Source organism: Paroedura picta, chromosome 2, assembly GCF_049243985.1.
Source record: "Paroedura picta isolate Pp20150507F chromosome 2, Ppicta_v3.0, whole genome shotgun sequence".
NCBI lineage: Eukaryota > Metazoa > Chordata > Lepidosauria > Squamata > Gekkonidae > Paroedura > Paroedura picta.
The window spans coordinates 92,824,535-92,845,292 of NC_135370.1; the positions used below are offsets into that span (position 1 = coordinate 92,824,535).

The 20,758-nt window shown below is 42.9% G+C and overlaps 1 protein-coding gene across 20 annotated transcripts in view; it reads left to right on the forward strand.

Moving 5' to 3' along the window:
* Positions 1-20,758, forward strand: part of SOX6 (SRY-box transcription factor 6) — a 607,104-nt gene that overhangs the window by 123,466 nt on the left and 462,880 nt on the right. For 12 of the 20 annotated variants that reach the window (XM_077321651.1, XM_077321657.1, XM_077321654.1 and 9 more), the window contains one exon: positions 5,515-5,643. The exons of 4 other annotated variants lie outside the window; for them this stretch is intronic. The gene's annotated coding sequence lies outside the window, so the exon portion shown is untranslated. The remainder of the gene's footprint in view (positions 1-5,514; positions 5,644-20,758) is intronic. 4 more of the 20 variants (XM_077321668.1, XM_077321667.1, XM_077321661.1 and 1 more) reach the window with 1 other exon arrangement.

Here is a 20,758-nt window from a genome sequence, read left to right on the forward strand (position 1 = left end):
GTTCTCAGTATAGTGGCCAACAATGAAACAGGAAATATTATTCAATTCATTTTTCCTGTTTACATGCAATTACTCTGTATAATCCTAGGTTGAATGAAGATTAACCATAGTTATCAAATCTTAAGTATTTAAATGTTCTTGGAACAAGCTACTAGTTAATTGAAATCATAAAAGCTACAAGATGGTATAATAGCAGCTGTAAGATTATATCTTCTCCATGTATTTACTTTGTCTGCAATGCCATTACATGGTTTCTTCTTTATTGTATTAAATATATAGCTAAACTACAATATACGAAGAACTAACTTGTACTAATAAAAACCCAAGTTTTAATACAGAGACCCATTTTAGCAAACTAGCAGGATGTAGCAGAGCTTCTTATTTTCCTTCAGTTGTATTTTACTCCACATTTCAGTATATGAGTTACAGAAGGACCCCCATGCTGATCATTTCCCCAGGCAGTATCTTAACACCGCCCGTGGCGCCATGGGTGCCACGGACTAAATAAAACTGTAAGGCGTTCTGAGGCAGGTTGTGTCTGGGATGTGGAAGGGTCCGGATTGGACCCTTCCTCCGAACAGACAATCGGAGGCGCGCCTGCCGATTGGTCCCTCCGATTCCCAGCCCCGCGCAACTGCGAGCCGCGCACAGCGCGGCTGGCAGTTGCTCCTTTGCGCCGCTGCCGAGGCCTACCTGCCGCCGCCGCCGCCGGAGAAGAAGAGAGCCGAGGCGAGACGGAACCGCCGCCCCATGGAGCCTCCAGAGCCGCGGCTCGCCTTCCCTGGGGCCTGGGGAGCTTTTTTCCGGATCGGGGGGGAAGGAAAAAAGCTCCCCAGGCTCCAGGGAAGGAGATCGCAGAGCCGCGGATCGCCTTCCCCGGGGCCTGGGGAGCTTTTTTCCAGATCGGGGGGGGGGGAAGCTCCCCAGGCCCCTAGCGCCCGCTGAATTTTAGTTTCAGCGGGCTCTACCACTAGTCTCTACTAATGCTGGCACTATTCTTTCAGAGAGATGTTTATATATGCTGGAGGTTTATGCCTTGGTTAAACAGGTGCATAGATTCCTAGGATCAAAGCTCCATGCTGCAGTGCTAATATGGTGAATTATTTGATATAGGGAAGTGCCCAGAAGCAAAAGTGCTGGTGTGGACTCTTTTGCCAAAACTGTGAGCCCCCACATCCTCTTCTTTCTTTGTTGTGTGGCTATTGCAAGGTAGATCCATTCCTTTCGAATCCCTTGATTTTCATTCATAGACAATGGCAATATTTTAAAATAAGACTATTGTGATCTCAGAGGTATCAGAAATTCAAGAATTCAAAAATAGCGTTTTAGAGAATATCAGTGCCTGCTCTGTTTTTATCATGAATGGATAACTTTTGTAAGAATGATTATTATTTTGGAAGAAAAGTTATTAACCTGCCAGGAACTTCTCAAATACTCATCCTGTGAGTGTTTTCTTGTCTTGGATATTCCACAGTGGCAAAATGCAGGAAATAGGTTTTGTTTCAAAAGCTGTACATTTCTTGCCATATTTTTTTCCATTCCATATTTTCTTGAAGCTTCAATTTTTTGACTGTGTTGTGGTCTGATAAGATAATTAGATAGCACACTCTCTCTGTGAGCTCTCAGAAATGCTGCATTGTTGAAGCAGCAACAATAAGCTGTGGTAACTGGTCTCTTTCTGCCTTTGCCTGCTGACAAATTCTCTCTATACAATTTGATGTTTATTTTAAGCTGTATTCTCTCCAGATGGAAGTGATCACAGAGTGCTAAGCATATAAAACAGCAGAGATTTTGCAAAGTCATATAGTACCAACCAGCAGGCTAGACAGTTTAACAATGTTCCATGAAACTGCTTAAATAAAACTATGTACTCATTACATAGAGAATCTGACCGGTGTGTGTGTGTGGGGGGGGGCAGGGGACTAACAAGAATATATGGCTACTTCTTAGTTTTTCTGTAAGCAAGCAATTATTTTGACATCACACATGGTATGAACTGCTTTAGACTAAAATGGAATCTTTTAAACAAAAGAAATATCCTACTGTAAAAAAAATGCCTAAATCCTTTCACAGAGCCACCAGACCAGTCATTCAGACTTTAGATCCAACTGCTTACTGTATTGTGGTTGGAAATTTATCACAGTACCCAAAGTTGGTTCCAGACTTCTATGGGTCCTGAGTGACAGAGTATAATCCAGCCCCCTTTCCCTTTTGGTACAACCCCATTCTCCTCCAGCCACATGCCTTCCATCTTTACCTTTTCCTCTTTAAACACTCCCTTTTCCATTTCAATTTGTTTACTCTGTTAAAGAGAAATCACATAAAATTTTATGGGCTTGATTATCTTTTATTACTTCATATAAACCCATACAGAGAAAAAAATGCTTTTAACAATATTATTTATTTATTTGATTTATATACCACTTCTCCAAGCACAGTGCTTTTCAATACAATTAGAATAATTTGTATAAATAGTATAAGTATTGTTCTAGAGAAGCCTTCGTATCAAGGTCTGCTTAAACGGTTGAACAATCCCAATGTGCTAAGGATGTTTGAAATCATCTAGAAGAAAGAAGGGATAAAATGATCACTCAAGGCTGATCAAAGAAGCCATAACTTAAATTACACAAGGGGCAGAACACTTATTGAGAAATGCATCACTCAGGCTTTTTTAAAGAGTAACATCTTTGATGCAGATAATTTAACCCTCCAACAAATATCACAATCTAAAATTTTAATTGTTGTTTACACACATATACTGTTTTTAAAACTGAGTTATATTATCTTTAAAAAAAAACTTTGCCGTCTTGTGGGCTCTAATATGATACTAATGTAGCTAAGTATATTTTTGGCCTGTGAATACCCTTCTTTATCAAGACGTGTTCCACAAGAAATCTCATCTAATGCATACAGTAGTTGTGGCAACTGCAGAAAAGCAGATTTTTAAAAATACAATGTAGGCAAGCACCCCATTGTGTCTGAGACAGAGCTTTTAGGGTCTGTTATGGGTAACGCTGTAAGGCTACTTACCAGTATTTTGTTGCTCCTGAAAAAATGAATAAATGTGATGTAATATTCCAAAAACTTCCTTTGCATGGGCGGAACTGTCTGCACTGTGTACCAACACAAGATTCCAATTTGGGGGGATAGTACGATACGGAAAATGCCTAAAGCAATGAACTGCTTTACTTGAACTGCTTTGGCTGCAAATATTAGGCATCAGCAATCCATACTTTTCTGGTGTCTTGATCAACACAATATTTGTAAGACTTTTTCCTGTTGTATCTGTGACATTCAGAAATCCCAATAAATTCTGCTTAATGTGCGAATTGATGTGAGCTCTCGATCAGCGGTCCTCAACCTCCAGTCCAGGGACCGGGACCAGTCTGTGGATCAGTCAGTACTGGGCTGTGGCTCCTCCTCGTCCTCCTTCTTGGCTGCTGCCTCAGGGGCTGCCCTGCCACTCTGCTGCCGGCTCACCTTTGGTGCTTTCCAGCAGCCACCATGGCTGGGGCTCCCCCTTGGTGTGGCACTACACAGCTGCTGCTGGCATCGCCTCCCCAGTGGGCAACAGGAAGTCAGGGGCACTGGCGGGAAAGCAAGTGGAGCAGGGGCTCAGGTGGCGGTGGTGACGTCCCTCAGCAAAAGACTACCTCCCCAGGCCTCAGTAAAATTGTCAAACGTTGACCGGTCCCCGGTGATAAAAAGGTTGGGGACCACTGCTCTCAATTACCATATAAAGTAATAAAGTTGCTATTCTCCATTTGCAATGTGAGAAAAGAAACACAATTATTTCATAGCAGGAGTAAGCTTTGGCATCTGCCCCTGCCCTCCCACAGCTGATGCTGGCACTGGCAGTACTTATTTGCTCTTTCTCTGCAAGTTTACCTCAGTATTACTATTTCCTCACAACTACTCTAATTTGGATGAAGACATAACAGTGGTTGGTGTGTCAAGTGAATGGAGTCATGGTCTTATTTTAGATTACTATGGTCCTAAATAATACCTCAGGCTAAATACTATGGTTAGTGGTGGTCTTATATAGCTCTACACTCTAACATCATTAACTTACTGGGTGACCTTGTGTAAGTCAGTTTCTGAGCCAGCTTCTCAGTCTACTTTATAGCAGAATGCCAGAAATATTCAGGGTTACTTCCAGTGGATCATAGAATCATAGAATAATAGAGTTGGAAGGGACACCATGGGTCATCTAGTCCAACCCCCTACACTATGCAGGACATTCACATCCCAATTGTTCATCTACTGTAACCTGCCACCCCTTTGCCTTCACAGAATCAGCCTCTCTGTCAGATAGCTAACTAGCCTCTGTTTAAAAATTTCCAAAGATGGAGAACCCACACCTCCCGAGGAAGCCTGTTCCACTGAGAAACCACTCTAACTGTCAGGAACTTCTTCTGGATGTTTAGATGGAATTTCTTTTGAATTAATTTGATCCCATTCATTCTGGGCAAGAGAGAACAATTCTGCTCCATCCTCCATATGGCACCCTTTTAAATACTTGAAGATGGTTATCAGATCCCCTCTCAGTCGTCTCCTCTCTAGGCTAAACAGACCAAGCTCCATGAGTGTAAACAGTTCTTGGAGAGGATATTTCTCCCTGAAGTCCTCCTTAGGGAAGTCCTTAGGAACTTGGTGACTGATCTTCTACAAATGGAACAAGGACATGAAAGAGAAGTGAAGAACCTCTGTCGATCTGTTCCTTCCTATTGTATCACTACTGCCATATTCCATTCTGTTCTTCAACTTTCAGCAGCAGCATTTTACGGATAGTATCAATTTGTAGGGGGACGGATGATGAGTGACATCATTCCATTTATGGTTCATTGGATCCAGCCTGATGTACATGGGTTTATATTTTTATTTATTGGCTTTAGTAGCTGATAGATTGCTATGAACTTGGTTTGGAATCAGTTGAGATTAATTCATTTCATTGACTATGGGATCATACCCTTAAGGCTTTACAAACTAGTTGAAACAAATGAAATCTATGTAATTTAAATTTTATTCCATTAGTGTCTATTTTTAAAAAACCCAGGTGTTGGCTGAAAGGCTTCTTCTTCAAAGGTTACATTCATGAGGGCATGACAAATGGCTCAGTGTTTATTCCCTGTGGACCATAAATGTTTGGGTTGTTAAAATTTTATAGTGACTTCTCGGCTATCTCAGGATTTTTTTAATTACTATTTTTTTAAGTTAGTGAAGAGAAAGAGTTCTGTGCTGAGGTCTATTCTCCCTTAGATTGGATTGAGAATTAGTAGTTCTTTCGGACTAAGATAAACATAACAAATGTTTCAGCTAGGTAGATTCTTGTAGGATAATAAAACACATAGAGAATGTCAACTATATGCAAACGTCAAGCTGCGGTGCTTATTAATCATATAAATTGTTGTTAGTATTTTCTAAAGGAAACTTTAAGCAAGTTTTTTCAATGCAGCTTCTTGGAAGATGTGAAGTATTACCATCTCACCGTACTTTCTATCTCGTTTTTAATAGGCCCACTGGCTGTTGTCTTGCTGGCTCCTTCTCTGATGACAACTATCATAGTATACTGCTAGAACACAGAATCAGCCTGTGACGGGGCCAGGTAACATTTGCATATTCACCTAAATGTTCTAATCAGTGGTAAGAATTTTTTTTCACCCACTGTTCTCCATATATTATCTTTGTGCTCGCTTACGTCCTTAGGAGATGTCGAGGGTAGTATAAATGGAATTCAGAAACTGTTTTTCACTTAGGTTGAATGCCCCATCTGTTTAGCTGTACAGCCCTGTCTGTTTAAGTGTGCCCTTAAAGTAGCTCCGTAAATTTTTCTACCCCCTCCGTACACTACCAGTACCAGTGATGAGCCCTCAGTCCTATTAAATGAATAATATGCTTCAAAAGTCAATTTAAAATCTGTGACGTGAGAAATAAAATAACATTTCTTGGTAGCCAAATTCATAGCAAAAACTTTTATAGTGAAGTGGTATAAGTACACAGGTTGTCTGGTCCTTATTATTTCTGAGACTCATTGGGTAGGGCCTGATGGGGTCAAGGGTTGGGACTCAGATGATGTCACATTAAATAGCACTTTTAATGGTAGTACTTCCACACACCACTGGGTACATGAGAACATGCATCTTTGGAGAGATGGGCTATTTACCAGAAAAACAATAAAAATAACAGTAAGCTTAACTAGCCTCGATACAAAGAGTGATGGTTAATAAATCAAACAAATTAAACTATGTAACTATATGCTTAATGTAAAATATAACTGAGCCATTTTGACTGGATTATTGCTTCTCATCTCCAATTTATGTGTGCAGTTGTTACCACAAACAGGCATACACAGAGGACTTAGAAGAAGGCATATATCTGTAATCGGGTTGTCAACTGTCTGAAGAAAAAAGTGTCCTGTACCTTTTACAGAGGCTTTATGATATGTTGTTTACTAGGTAATATTGTTTACCTTTGAGCAGTGGAAACCTTCAGCTGCCCATTTCCACACATTCAGCCTCTGTTAAAGGGAAAGGACATTTTTCTCCAAGCCTGTTGACAACCCGAGTAATGTGCCACACTGTCAGCTATCCAGGGAAAGATGATTAACTTATAATCGTACTATGAGTCCTTCATTGATTTAATTAGTGTATGTATATTCCATCTTAGTAAAACCTGGGACTCCCTACTCATTAGAGGTGTTAATTAGTTTAACATAACTAGTGAATGGTCTCAGTATTTTTCTTGATTAAATTTTAATTTTACATAGTTAAATTTTACCCTGTATTTGCTGTATTTCATGTCTCTTTGACCCAGCTGTTTTTTAAATACCTCAAATGACAGAGTAGTGAATATTGCTCATTTTACTTGAAAAAATGAACTCCAGCCACAAAAAGTTATGCTAGAATATTTTTTTATTCTTTAGGGTCCCACAAAACTCCCGTGTTTCAATTCTAATATCAGATTAACTGAATAAAAAAGTGTGCTCTTGGAAGTTCATTGAGAAAACTTCATAGATTAAGAATAGAACAAAGTATTATACATTATTATATGTACATTTAATTAAGAAATGTTGAACTACACATCTGTTATAAGACAGGTGCCTTACTGAAAGCAAAGGTTATGATATCATTTTCATGAGTATACCTAACCAACAAACAATAATATGCCAAATCTACAGAAACCTGCTGCTGCCCTGTTTACTTTGGTTAGGGTTATATATGCCTGTTTTGGTCCCTGTGAGGGATTGTGGGAGAAGGGAACACAGTTTAGAAGCCCTCCTCAAGTTCCTTTGGGCTTAACCAGAATTCTTCACCTCCTCCTTTTCCCCTTATGATCAGTTGTTTTCAACATTTCAATCTTTCTGGAGCATTTTCTGTTCTCATCATGCTGTTTTTTTAAAGCCCCCCCCCTTTTAATTAACTTACTCAGGTAGTTCCCCAAATAGGATATCTTTAACTAGTCTTTAGGTGGGGTGGCAGATACACCAGATTGTGTGTTTGATTATTATTATATTGTATATATTATAGTAAATATATTATAATATATTTAAAATATTATTTAAAATGTGTTTGACTGCCTCAGGAAAAGAAAGTATAGCTTTACATTTCAAGATCCATTGACTTTATTTGATTTAGAAGGTTGTAACTCTGCTTTGGATGGCAATTTCAAAATGGGCTTCTTAGTGGAAAAAGTAAAAGTGTAGGTCATTGTGCTTGTGATTTGCTGTATAAAATTCCTGTTTAATGCCTAAAAAGATCCAGGTGCCTGTAAAGTTCTGAGGATGTGGAAATGAATTTGCTCTCAGAATTGAAGCCCAAACTAATGATGATTATGTTTATAGAGTAGTGCAGGAAAATATTTTCTATAGTATCACTTGCAGTTTCAAATATTTTTAATGGGTAAGTGGCAAATAATAGAACACATACATTGCTTGTGTAAACAATGAGCATTAGGCAGAAGTTAAAGAGTTCAGTAACTCTTGTAACAACAGTTTCATGTAACAACAGTTTCATTTATTAATACTCTATAGTCATCAAAGTGGTCATGAATCCCCTTGTGGGCTGTTAGGATGATCAGTAGTCCCTAGCCAAAGTGACCTATATGAGCTTCTTAGCAGAGTGAGGACTTTAGTAAGCCTATGCATTCATGTCTGACAGCTTCTCCACCACACTATATTGTTCAGAGAATAGATACCTCATTGGTAATTTGGCCTGTCACCCAAACTATTCTTTTAAAAGTAGCTGGGTAAACCAGTCCAGGTTTTCAAGGGCATTTCTGTACAAAGAACATGAACATATGACAAAAGTATAAAGAAAAAGCACCGTGCTCCAAGTTTCAGTACATCAGGCTTTATAATGGTTATGGAACTGATGATGCCAAATAGTACACTGAATAGCACACATGAAAACAGGGATCTTGATGGCAGACATGTATGGTGCTAGAGTAACGTGACTGAGAACTGCAGAACTGGTCTGCAGTGGTATAGCTTTATTTGAGTCCAGTAGCACCTTCAAGACCATCAGCTTTTTTTTGGAGGGGGGGGGGGTGGTATAAGCTTACAAATGTCAAACTTCTCTTTAACTGTTTATGCACTGGAGGTTTCATGCTGTGCTGCAGGCTGGAGTTTTAGTTGTGGCAGGTTGCCCCATCTCTGCCTGCACCTACATGGGGGAGCATTTGGCCTGGTGCACCTTATCCGCCCCCGATCTGTGCTCCTGCACAGGAGCTGGGGCAGTGAAGTTCCAAGTGCATAAACGGTCTTTGTGAGGCAGTTGATCTGCTGCAGACCAGCACGACTGCTCTTTGAAACTATTTCATGGACGGCACCACATCCACGCACCTCATCCATGGAGAGAAAAAAATCCCTCAACCTAATGAAAAAAATTGGTATTACCTTTCTTACCAAGTGCAAAAGATTGGCTATTATACTAAAGGACTAAAAAATCTACCACAAACCACTTCTGGGGAAAATTTGTTCCTTGATCTTTCAAAAAAACTGCAGTATTAGAGAGTTACTGCTTTGGACTGATTCATCTGGGATCCAACAAGAGGAAGTTATACTTGCAATTTAATCAGGTCCTTTAGGATACAAAAAAGGCTGAGTCAATTGAAAATTATTAGGAAAGATATATATATATATATATATATATATATATATATATATATATATATATATATATATATATACACACACACACACACACATATATATTTGGACTACCTAACTTTGCTTTTCAAACTCCAAGAGGCAATAGCTTTGAAGAAATGTTTTGTAGTGAGAGATTTTGTTTAATATTACAGAATTGCATTATTGTGTTCTACTTTCTCTATGAATAACTACTTGAGAGAATCATTTATTTACAAAACTTCTGTAGTACTCAGCTTTTAAAAAATACTGGCTTGGATCCAAATAGTTCTGCAAACAGAAAGTGTTTGTAAAAAATCTTTGTTGCCTTCCTTTTCTCACTGCAAATCTCAGAGCTCTGAAATAAGCTAATGAGATTCAGAGAACCTTAAGGATGGAATGTTGTGCAGGGAAGGTGGGGAGGGGCTAGAAGGCATCATACATCTTTCCTGCAAAAACAAAATTATAGATATTTTCCTGAGAAGGATTAGGCCTATCAAACCTCACACAAGAGTGTTTGTGGAGAGATTTCTGCTTATCCCACCTGCCAATGTGCTGTGTTTGAGCACCCTCAAAACCTCAGGATTACTTTTTGAGGGACATTGCATTTTTTCCTGATAAAAAAACACATGAACGGTATCTTCCTCTTCTCATTTATTTTGGGCCAATATAGAATTGCAGTCACTACTTTGGTTTACAGGCTTGAATTTCATAAACTTTCAAAATAAAACATTGCTGAATTGTTCCAAATTTTGATATGAAGACTACACAGAAGCATGATTTTCTTTCTTTTCTGAGTTGATCGTTAAGGGTTCATTTTTACTTTCTTTCAGCTGACAAGTTATGTTATTTGAATTATAACACTAATTTCAAATAGGAGTTTCATTTATATGTTCTGGTACAGAGTGATACAGTGGCTAGAAATCTGGAATTAATTTAGTGGGAAATTTAGCTCTAGTAGTACTCAACATTTATTTAGTTGCTTCAGCAGTGCAGTCATTGTAGTCCAGCAGAAGGACATGCATTATATGATGTGTGAGCAATATTTTAGTATCTTGGGAGAATATCTGAAAATATGGTGAAGAGTAGATAAGGTGGGGTAAACATTTGGTTTGAAAATGTTGAACTAGATGGCCTGTATGGCAAAAGAAATGCATTTGGAGTGGGGTTTGAAAAAGTAGTGAGGGATGGCTTGATGGACGAGGAGGGAAAATGTGAACTTTTTAGTAAATAAATCAGCTTTTTAGGGGGGAAACCCTCTATCCAAAGCATTACAATCTATTTGGTGTTTCAAAGGGTGATTAGTGAGCAAATCACTCAAATGAAGAAAAGAGGAATATGGTCTTGGCTTGAAGAGGAAGGAAAGTAATTAAAACCAGGCTTCCTGGATCCTGTCCAGCATTGCCAGTGATGTGGAATTTGTGAATTTTAAAGTGTCTATACACTTGCATATGTGTAAAACCACATATCTGAATATAACACTGGGTTATTTGTAATACAACGGTTAGAGATCACCAAGTGTACAACATAGTTTTGTTATTTTGGATCATCCTAGTATTCATTATATTTTCCCTGTAACCACATTGTCTACTAATTGGACATCTAGGAATGCAGCCCTTTAGGGGGGAAGTGGTTGATGGTTACTTTGCTCCCCTGTGCAGACTTCAGAAGCAGCCAACTCCTTGTATGGTTAACATTTCCTCTATAGTCACAATAAAGCGGTGACTGTATTTTGATAACCAGCTGTATTAGTACATGATACCACATCTTTAAACCGCCCGTGGCGCCACGGGCGCCACGGACTAAATAATTCGTTAAGGGGTGTGGAGGTGGGATTAGTCCGTGATGAGGAAGGGTCCGGATTGGACCCTTCCTCACGACAGACAATCGGAGGGACCAATCGGCAGGCGCGAAGCGCCTGCCGATTGGTCCCTCCGATTCCCAGCCCCAGCAACTGTGAGCCGCGCGCAGCGCGGCTCGCAGTTGCTCCCGGCCTGACGCCAAAAGAAGCCCGCTGCCGCCGCCCCCGCCAAAACAAGCCCGCCGCCGCCGCCGCAAAAAGAAGCCCGCCGCCGCCGCCCCCGCCAAAACAAGCCCGCAGACTAAGCGACTGTGAGTGCCTAGCGCCCGCTGCATTTCGCTGCAGCGGGCTTGCTTACTAGTTGTATTATACTTTCTGTGAGTACATTGCAGATTTCTTACCACTGTATCACTCTGCACAAAATCTTGTAAGTGAAATGGTTTGCTGGAATTAGTGTTATATCTCAAAAAATACAACTTAGGGAGTAGGGAATGATCCCTCAGAATTATTGATTTTAAAAGGAATCAAATAATGTATACTTATAATCATAGAATCATAGAGTTGGAAGGGGCCATACAGGCCATCTAGTTCAACTATCTGCTCAATGCAGGATCAACTTAAAGCATCCAGGATAAGTATCTGTCCAGCTGCTGCTTAAAGACTGCCAATGAGGGACAGTCTCCTTAAGAAGCCTATTCCAGTGCTGAACTATAACTATGAAATCCACCCCCCCCAATGATCTAGCAAGTACCATTCTACGCATAGATTAAACTCAATACTTTGGGTCCTATCCTCCGCTGCCAACAGTAACTGTTCCCTGCCCTCCAAGTGATAACCTTCCATGTACTTAAAAGAGAGCAATCATGTTCCCTCTCAACTTCCTCCAGGGTGAAATTTCGAAGTCTCTCAGCCTTTCCTCATAGGACGTCCCCAGGCCCCGGATCATCCTTGTCACTCTCCTCTGCATCATCTCAATGTTGTCCACATGCATGCATTTATCTATTCCTAGATGTGTAGATGAAAGCTGGCAGAAGAAAATGAATAGCATTTGCCTCTGTGATACATGAGTTTTGTGCCTTAACTGTGGTAAGCCTGCTAGATATGGTTTATGCTTGTAAGGGCTGAAGACCAAGGCAAAAATGGATATACAAGATAGCAAGTTTATGACAAAAATGATGCAAAGTATGACCACATGACAGAAGTATGTGGCAAGCTGTGACAAAAGTCCCCTGGTCTGGAACACCTGTTCCTTCAGGGCCCTTCTGGTGCCATCGATCATTGGCCTGGGGTGGGAGTCCGTTGAGAACATAGCCATCTGGGGGGTGTTCCGCTGCCCTACCGCACCGCCGGATGCCCTGCTCGGCCTGCTGGAGGTGGCAGCCGCCTGGGCACTGCAGTTCCCCAGGCTCTTAATCCTGGGGGTCTTCAATGTCCATGCAGATTCGTCATCCCCAGGTCCCATCCCGCTGGTTCCAGGATCAAGTATTAGACCAGACTGGACTTATTGATCCACCCCTTAGTTTCTTTTTTTATTTTCTTTCCATCTCTCGTTGCCCCCAACCCATACTGGCTCAACTTCATTAGATGTTTGGGGGGAATTTTTGTGTTTTAACCATTATCTGGGCTCTGTTTTCTTGGAGATTTATTGATGTAATATTGGGATGTTTTAATATGGTTGATGTTTTTGTGGAGGATGTTTTATTATATATCTATATGTTGTGAACTACCATGAGCCAGCAGTGCTGGGAACAGTGGTATATAAATATAATTATAAATAATAATAAAATTAAAGCATATCCGTTCTAGTGTCCTTTATAGCAGTGGTCCCCAACCTGCGGGCCGCGGCCCGGTGCTGGGCCGCGAAGGCCATGGCGCCGGGCCGCGGCTCCCTCTCCCCACCCCCCCGCAGTAAAAAACTTCCCAGGCTGCAAGCTTGGGCGCGGCCCGATGCGGGGCGTGGTCCGCGCGGGCGCAGCCCGATGCCCTGCCGGTCCCCAGCCTCAGAAAGGTTGGGGACCACTGCTTTATAGGTTTTATGCATTACACATTCTCTCTTATCAATGGTTAAGATATTTCTTTTGAAGCCTACCAGTCATTTTATAGTTCCCAAGGCTAGAAGCTGCTGGTTGAGTACTCATTGAATCCTAATTCAGATTCTTCAAGGGCTATTGTGGGCTAGGATCTTCTAATTCCTAGCTGAAATATGGTCTTTCCTATAGAGCAAGCTTACCTCTGAAATTGTTATGTGTGAAAGATGCAAGTTTGTTTAATTATTAATTATTAATTATCTGTTCCACATAATATATTTGTGGTAAGGCCTTGGAAGAGGAGCGTCTCATTGCTTAAGTGCCACTCAGCACTTTAAACCCACTCAGGTCAACTGTCCTGCCCCTGAATGCCTCCTCCTCCAACCTGCTTGCCTGTCTGTCCAGCAGCCAGACAAATGTCTTCCATCCCCCACCCCTGACCACCCCCTCCTCCTTCCACTTTCCTCCAAGGCTCAGAAGCTACAGATCCTTGCTGCATGAGAGCTGCCCCTGCCAGTGAGTTCCCTTCCCGGGGGCCTCCAGGCTGCAGCCTTTCCTGGGAGGAGGGAGGGGCCATCTAACGAGTTCTTCCACTCCACCCCCTCCCCCCAATCCAGCATCTGTTGTATTACTGAATGCAACGGGCTTGGCCCCCTAGTCCTTATCCATTGTACTCCCCGTATATATTTGTGAAACAGCCCTGGGAGTGGAGACAGTTTGGTTGCCCAAGTTGGAATTGGCCCTCTCTCTCCATCTCCCATCCTCCCTCCTTGCCCGCTTGCAGGGAGGGAAGATTCCATTTCCTGGGCCACGGCAAGTGCTCTTGCTGCGGCGAGAGCACTTCCCATGCCCCAGGGAGCCTGCCAAGGGGAGGGGCGGGAGGGGCGGGGAGCCTCCCTTCCCTGGGCCATGGGAAGCGCTCTCACCATGGCATGCCAGGTGGAGGGGGGAAGGGGGGTAACTTCCCTTGCTTAGGCAACAGGAAGTGCTCTTGCCATGGCAAGAGCGCTTCCCGCAGCCCAGGGAGCCTGCCATGGGACTGCAATCCCACGGGGGCCTGGGGGACAGCCCTACAAAGCCCGTTCTTATAAACGGGCTTTGCAGCTAGTAATACTTATAAAAATTGAGTCTTTTGTAATTATCATCATTAATATGAAATGAAATCAATTCTTGGTCTATACAACCTCCCATGACTTACTTTATTTTGTTCACTTCTCCTTCATTCTTGTCATCTCTGCCTGTATTGGTTTCACTTTTATTTGTTTTTTTGTTTTGGGTTTTTGGACCATGGAGCACACTACTTTGATGTGGCTCTTCTATCAGGAGATGGTTTGCAACTTATGAGGGTGGGAAAAATGTCTTTGTAAAGAGTTTGCAGACCTGGTGAGGATGGCTTTAAACTAAGTCTAATGGGGGAGCAAGACATAGATTCAAAGCCTCATTCAATGAAAATAACTGTATATGGGAACACTGCAGATTTAAAGGGAATGGCACATATGCAGGGAACTATGAAATTACAGGAAAGTTAAAAAACTAAAATCCTGGAGTACTCTTATGTAGGATAATGATGTGTCTACACTAATGCACAGAGTATGGGAAACAAGCAGGAAGAACGAGAAGTTCTAATAATGGAAGGGAACTATGATCTAATAGGCAATGCAGAAACTTGGTGGGATAACTCTCCCAACTGGAATAATAGGATTGAGTAGTATAATTTATTTAAAAGGGACGGACAAATAAAGATGGGGAGGAGTAACACTATATACTAAGAATATCTATACTTGTGAGGAAATATGTGTCTGAGCAGGAGAATTCACCTGAGAGTCTTTGGGTAAAAATAAGAATAGGAAATAATAGTGATATCATGGTGGGGGTCTGCTATAGACTGCAAGGCCAAGCGGAGGACTTGGATGAGATGCTCCTAGATCTTGCTAGATCATGGGAATGCTGTGGACATTGTTTACTTTGATTTAAGTAAGGCTTTTGATAAGGTTATGCATGGTATTCTTATTGGCAAGTTGGTAAAATGCTGTATGGATCCTATTACTGTTAAGTGGATCGAGAACTACTTGACAGGTTGCGCCCAACGGGTGCTTGTAAATGGTTTGTCATCTTCTTGGAGAGGAGTTACTAGTGGGGTCCCTCTGAGATCTGTCTTCAGCCCTGTGTTGTTCAACATATTCATAAATTATTTGGATGAAGGAATAGAGGGGGTGCTTATTAAATTTGCAGATGATATTAAACTGGAAGGGGTAGGAAACACACCAGAAGACAGAATCAGTATACAGGATGATCTTGACAGGCTGGAAAACTAGGCTAAAATGAATAAAATGAATTTCAATAGTGAAAAATGTAAAGTTAAAAATGAAATGCATCTTTATAGAATCGGTGAGAATTATCTTGGCAGTAATGCATGTGAAAAGGATCTGGTGAGTCAGCAGTGTGACTTGGTGGCTAAAAAAGCAAATGTAATTTTGGGCTGTATTAAAAGAAGTATAGTGTCCAAATCATGTGAGGTGATTTTACCACTTTATTACGCTCTGGTTAGATCTCACTCTGGTTAGACCTCACTGTGTTCAGCTTTGGGGCACCACTACTGAAAAAAGATGTAGAGAAACTTGTTCAGAGGAGGCCTACAAAGATGATGATGGGTTTGGAGACCAAGTCATATGAGGAAAGGTTGAGGGAGTTGGTCTGTTAGCCTGGAAAGAAGTCAGCTAAAAGGTGATATGATGACCATCTTCAAATACTTGAAGGGTTGTCATATAGAAGATGGATCATAGTTGTTTTCTGTTGCACCAGTGGGTCTGACCAGAACCAATGGGCTGAAATTAATTCAAAAGAAATTCTGTCTAAACATCAGGAAGAAGTTCCTGACAGAGTGGTTCCTCAGTGGAACAGGCTTCCTCAGGAGGTAGAGGGTTCTCCTTCTTTGAAAGTTTTTAAGCAGAGGCTAGATAGTCATCTAAGAGAAATGCTGATTTTATGAATTTAGGAAGATTGTGAGTAGGTGGCCAGGAAGGGATGTGCCAGTTTTTGTCTCTTGTGGCCCTTCCTTTCATACCCAGGGAATTGTTAATTGCTGCTGTGGGATGGTAGGTGAATTTCCTCCAGGCCAGGCTAGATTATGGAGATTATTGGTTTGTGGGGGGATCACTTGGGCATGAAATTAGGATCACTGTAGGTGGGCAGTTAGTTATGAATTTCCAGATTTCTGCAGGGGGTTGGACTAGATGACCCTAAAAGTCCTTTCCAACTCTATGATTCTATTTGTTCTTATATGCATACAGGCATAGCCTCTTTACTGTGGTTCACAACAAGATTGATTACAAATTTAAAATATACAACTTAAACCAGTGGCTACTGGTTTAAGTTGTATATTTTACATAGCTATCCAAACCCTTAAAAGCCCCTCCCACATCTGCCTGCTGATAATCAAGAAAGACATGGATGGTTTCATCAGAGAGTAACAGAGGAAAGACCCACAATCTTCCTTCCTTTTGGAAAGCAGCCAGCAGTTTCTTAATAAAACATTGAGGGAACAGAGTTGTCCTTAGTTAAGTGGGGGGGGGGGGAGAGGTGCTAGGCTTGCTTGATTGACTACAGTCAGTAGCCACTAGGATTAAATAAATATGTGAGAAATTCTAGTCCCTTTACCTCTCTCCTCCCAGTTCCTCCTGGCTATACCAGTTTTTTCCTTGCAGTTTTCATTCCCCTGCTTGCCTGCTGCACTCCAAATCCTATCTCCCATCCAAGCAAACCTACCTCTACTTTCGGCCCGCCCCCCCGCCCGCCCAAATCCTTGCCTTCCTTATACTACTGAGTGTCAGTCTGGTGCTTCCTTGTGCTACTGTTCATCAAGCTAAGTGGCTGTGAAACTTCAGTTTCTGGGTTCTGTGGTGTAGTACTTGGAATTAATTTTTCAAAAATTTAAAAATAATAAACCATTTTTACTTTTCACTTAGCATCATAGCATGTAACAAAAACTTAGTAACACAACAAAACTTAGTAACACAACAAAACAATGATCTTTTAAAGTCCAAACAATTTACTCCCCCTCATTCACAACTTGCCACCCCGAAAGTTCATCTCTTTCCTCTTGCTGGTGATCTAGAACAGTGGTCCCCAACCTGCGGGCCACGGCCCGGTGCCGGGCCGCAAAGGCCATGGCGCCGGGCCGCGGCTCCCTCTCCCCGCCCCCCCCGCAGTAAAAAACTTCCCAGTCCGCAAGCCTGCGGCCCGGGAAGCTTCTTACTACAGGAGGGCGGGGAGAGGGAATCAGGGCCGGGCCCACGCGGGCGCGGTCCCAGCGGGCGCGATCCCCGCGGGCGCGGCCCGATGCCCTGCCGGTCCCCAGCCTCATAAAGGTTGGGGACCACTAATCTAGAATGTATCTAGCTGAACATTCTGTGCGTCGGCTTCAAAGATGAAGGTCCTTTAGAAATTAGAACAGATGTCTTCTTCCTTTACCAGTTTCCATATACAAATCATACCATAAACAAGGTTTTAAGAGCCTATGATTAAGTTTCAAGCTGCCCAGGAGGGCACTCTTGTTTCCCTCCTTTGCTTTCCACATATTCTGCCCCCTTCTTCCTCTAGAGCAGTGGTCCCCAACCCCCGATCTTGGGACCGGTACCGGTCCATGGATCAGTTGGTACTGGGTCGCAGCTCCTCCTCGTCCTCTTCCCTGGCTGCTGCCTCGAGGGCTGCCCTGCCACTCTGCCGCCGGTTCATCTTTGGTGCTCTCTGGTGGCTGCCATGGCTGGGGCTCCCCCTCGGTGTGGCACTGTGCAGCTGCTGCTGGCAGCGCCCCCCAGTGAGCGGCAGGAAGTCAGGAGCACCGGCGGGAAAGCAAGTGGAGCAGGGGCTCAGGTGGTGGCAGCGTCCCTTGGCAAAAGACTACCCCCCCCCCGGGCCTCAGTAAAATGGTCAAGCGTTGATCAGTCCCTGGTGATAAAAAGGTTGGGGACCACTGCTCTAGAGGCTCATTCCATTCTTAGCTTTGGGTTACAGCTGCAGTGCTATTTGTGTTATTATTTGAAGTTTTCCCTACCAATTTTTTCTTAGACTTTAATGACAAATATGGGTGTTTTTCATTGCCTCAAAAAGAGAAGTCTTTTGTATGTCCCAAACATAGCAGTGTGGGTATCCTCTGGGAATACAATGATCTCCCTTTGTGAAGGTTCCTAAATTATTAATCCTTTAGTATCCATACAGAGCTGTCACTCTTCGGAAATGGACTGGACATAGTGTCAGCCATGATGACACTAGGACTCTTGCAATTTGTTGTTGGCCCTACCCACCAAGCAGGTCACACCCTGGACCTTATTTTCAGCACAGGGCTGAATGTGGATCTGGTCATGGCTAATGCCATGTCATGGTCAGACTACTATGCCCTGAAGCCTCGGCTAAGGCTGCCACCCATTCTCAGTTGGGCATAAATCAGATTTTAGCTCACCATGGATCCAACTGGATTTCTGAATGCTCTGCCATACCAGTGCCTTCCAGGGCTTCTCTAAATGGTTTGGTCAGTGACTGGCATGCCTGCCATTGATGAGACATCCTCTCTGTCCCCATCTCAAGTGGGCTCCCTGGTATAGCAAGCAGCTCCACAAGAAGAAACAGGAACTGAGATGACTAGAGCAAGTTTGGAGGAAGACTTGCGATGAAGAATCAAGAACATCTTATAGAATGCAGATTAAAGCCTATGAGATGGCGGTGAAGTCAGTTAAATGAAACTTTTACTCGACTTCCTTTGTGTCTGCGCACTCACACCCAGCATAGTGCAGGATAGTTTAGGATAGTTTGGCCTCTCACCGCCCTTGATGAAGATATGCAGATGACACCCAACTCTTCTTCCTGATGGATGATCACCCTGATTCTCCCTCAGAATCCTTAGCCAGATGCCTGGAAGCAGTGATAAGGTGGCTCAAACAGAGTTGTCTGAAGCTCAACCCTTCAAAGTCGCAGGTCTGTGGCTGGGTAGGAAGGGACCAAGCGAGGAAGCATGCTTACCCCCACCTGGATGGAATACAACTGTTGGTAGCTCACTCCGCTAGTAACGTGGGTGTGATCCTTGATGCCTCCTTCTCCATGGAGGCACAAGTCACAAGAACAGTGGAACGTGTCAATACAGACTGGTATCCCCATACCTATGGTAACCTATGGCCAGTATATATTATGATTATACATAAGGTTTAAATTCTTGATACCTATACAATTGATAAAAATATTGAAGACTCAGAGGTCACTGATGAAAGAATCTCACTGAAAACGTATATTACCTGGATTCCATTTTTGACAGAAGTCCTACAGAATAAACAGATAAGGAAAACTACAAAAAAGGACACTTTTCTTTCTTTTATGAATATATTTATTGTATTGCCATTGGATAGCTCTTTTTCTCTCTGTTTGGTTTAATTATTAGACCATCCTTCTAATACCCTTGTGGCAGGCCTTTTACCACCTACTCCAAGCAAGCTACTAACACCCTACTTGGCCCCAGAACACCTAGCCACAGTGATCCATGCAACCATCACATCTAGACTAGACTTCTGCAACTCGCTCTACACCCTTAACCTTGATCCGGAAATTGCAACTGGTCCAAAATTCTGTGGCCAGGATCCTGACAACATACCATGGAGATCCCACATCCGGCCTGCATTATAATAATGCCGCTGGTTCCCAGTTGAATTCCAGATCAGGCTTTAGGTTTTGGTAATCACTTTCAAGGCCATGTGCAGTATACCTGAGAGATCATCTCCCTGCTTATACCCCCCAAGGAGCCCTACATTATGCTACCACCAGCTGGCTAGTGATCCCTGGCTCCAAAGAAGCATATCGGACCTCAAGCAGGGCCAGAGCCTTCTTGGTTATGGTCCCCACCAGGTGGAACGAGCTCCCTGAAGATATCAGGGCCCTTCGTGAAGTGCCACAATTTGGAAGGGCATGTAAAAGGGAGCTCCTCCACCAGGCCAACAATATCTGTTGGTCCCCCAAACACCCCCTCCATGATCTGAGCTATGCTCACGGGTACATGTTATAAGTTGAGAGTTCTTGTTGCACTGTGAATCTTATAGTATTTTGTTATTATTTGTTATTAGCTTCAAAGCCCGTTCCTAAGAACGGGCCTAGAAAGAGTCCCCTCCCCTAGCCCCCGGCTAGGCAGCTTAAGGTGGCTTGGGGCTGCAGCTTGCAGACGGATCAAGTGGGGCAGGTGGGGGCTGGCCATCTCGTTAGTAGGCCCGGACCGAGCTCCTTAGCAGGCAGTCAGCAGGCCAAGAGGCCCTCGTTAGCAGGCCCTCCACCACTACTCTTTGCCCAGGGCCCCCTCCCCTTACCTGCTGCTGGCTCCAGGCACTGAGGCGCATCTGAGAGCAAAGAGGCTAGAGTCAAGGGATGGAGGGCGGGAGCTCCAGGGGCAGGGCCAATCAGGGTGCAGGCAGCTTTGGTAGTATAGAATATAAAGAAACAAACAATGATGGTTACAACCCTAAGGTTTCCAGCTCTGACTTGGGAAATGCCTGAAGATTTGGGAAATGGAAGGGGGACCTGGACTTGGGGAAGGGGGGACTTCAGTGGATTATACTGCCACAGAGTCCACCTTTCAAAGAAATCAGTCCATATAAACTGTTGTCTGTTGCTGGGATCTCCATCTACCACCTGTAGGTTGATAAATCTATACAGACCTGAGGAGGGTATGAGTGTCTCTCACTGAAACCAGTGGAAAATAATAATGAAATAGGATTATGAGAATGAAACATCAGTAACAAGAGAAACTACAATGAAACAATCCATTCTGGAATT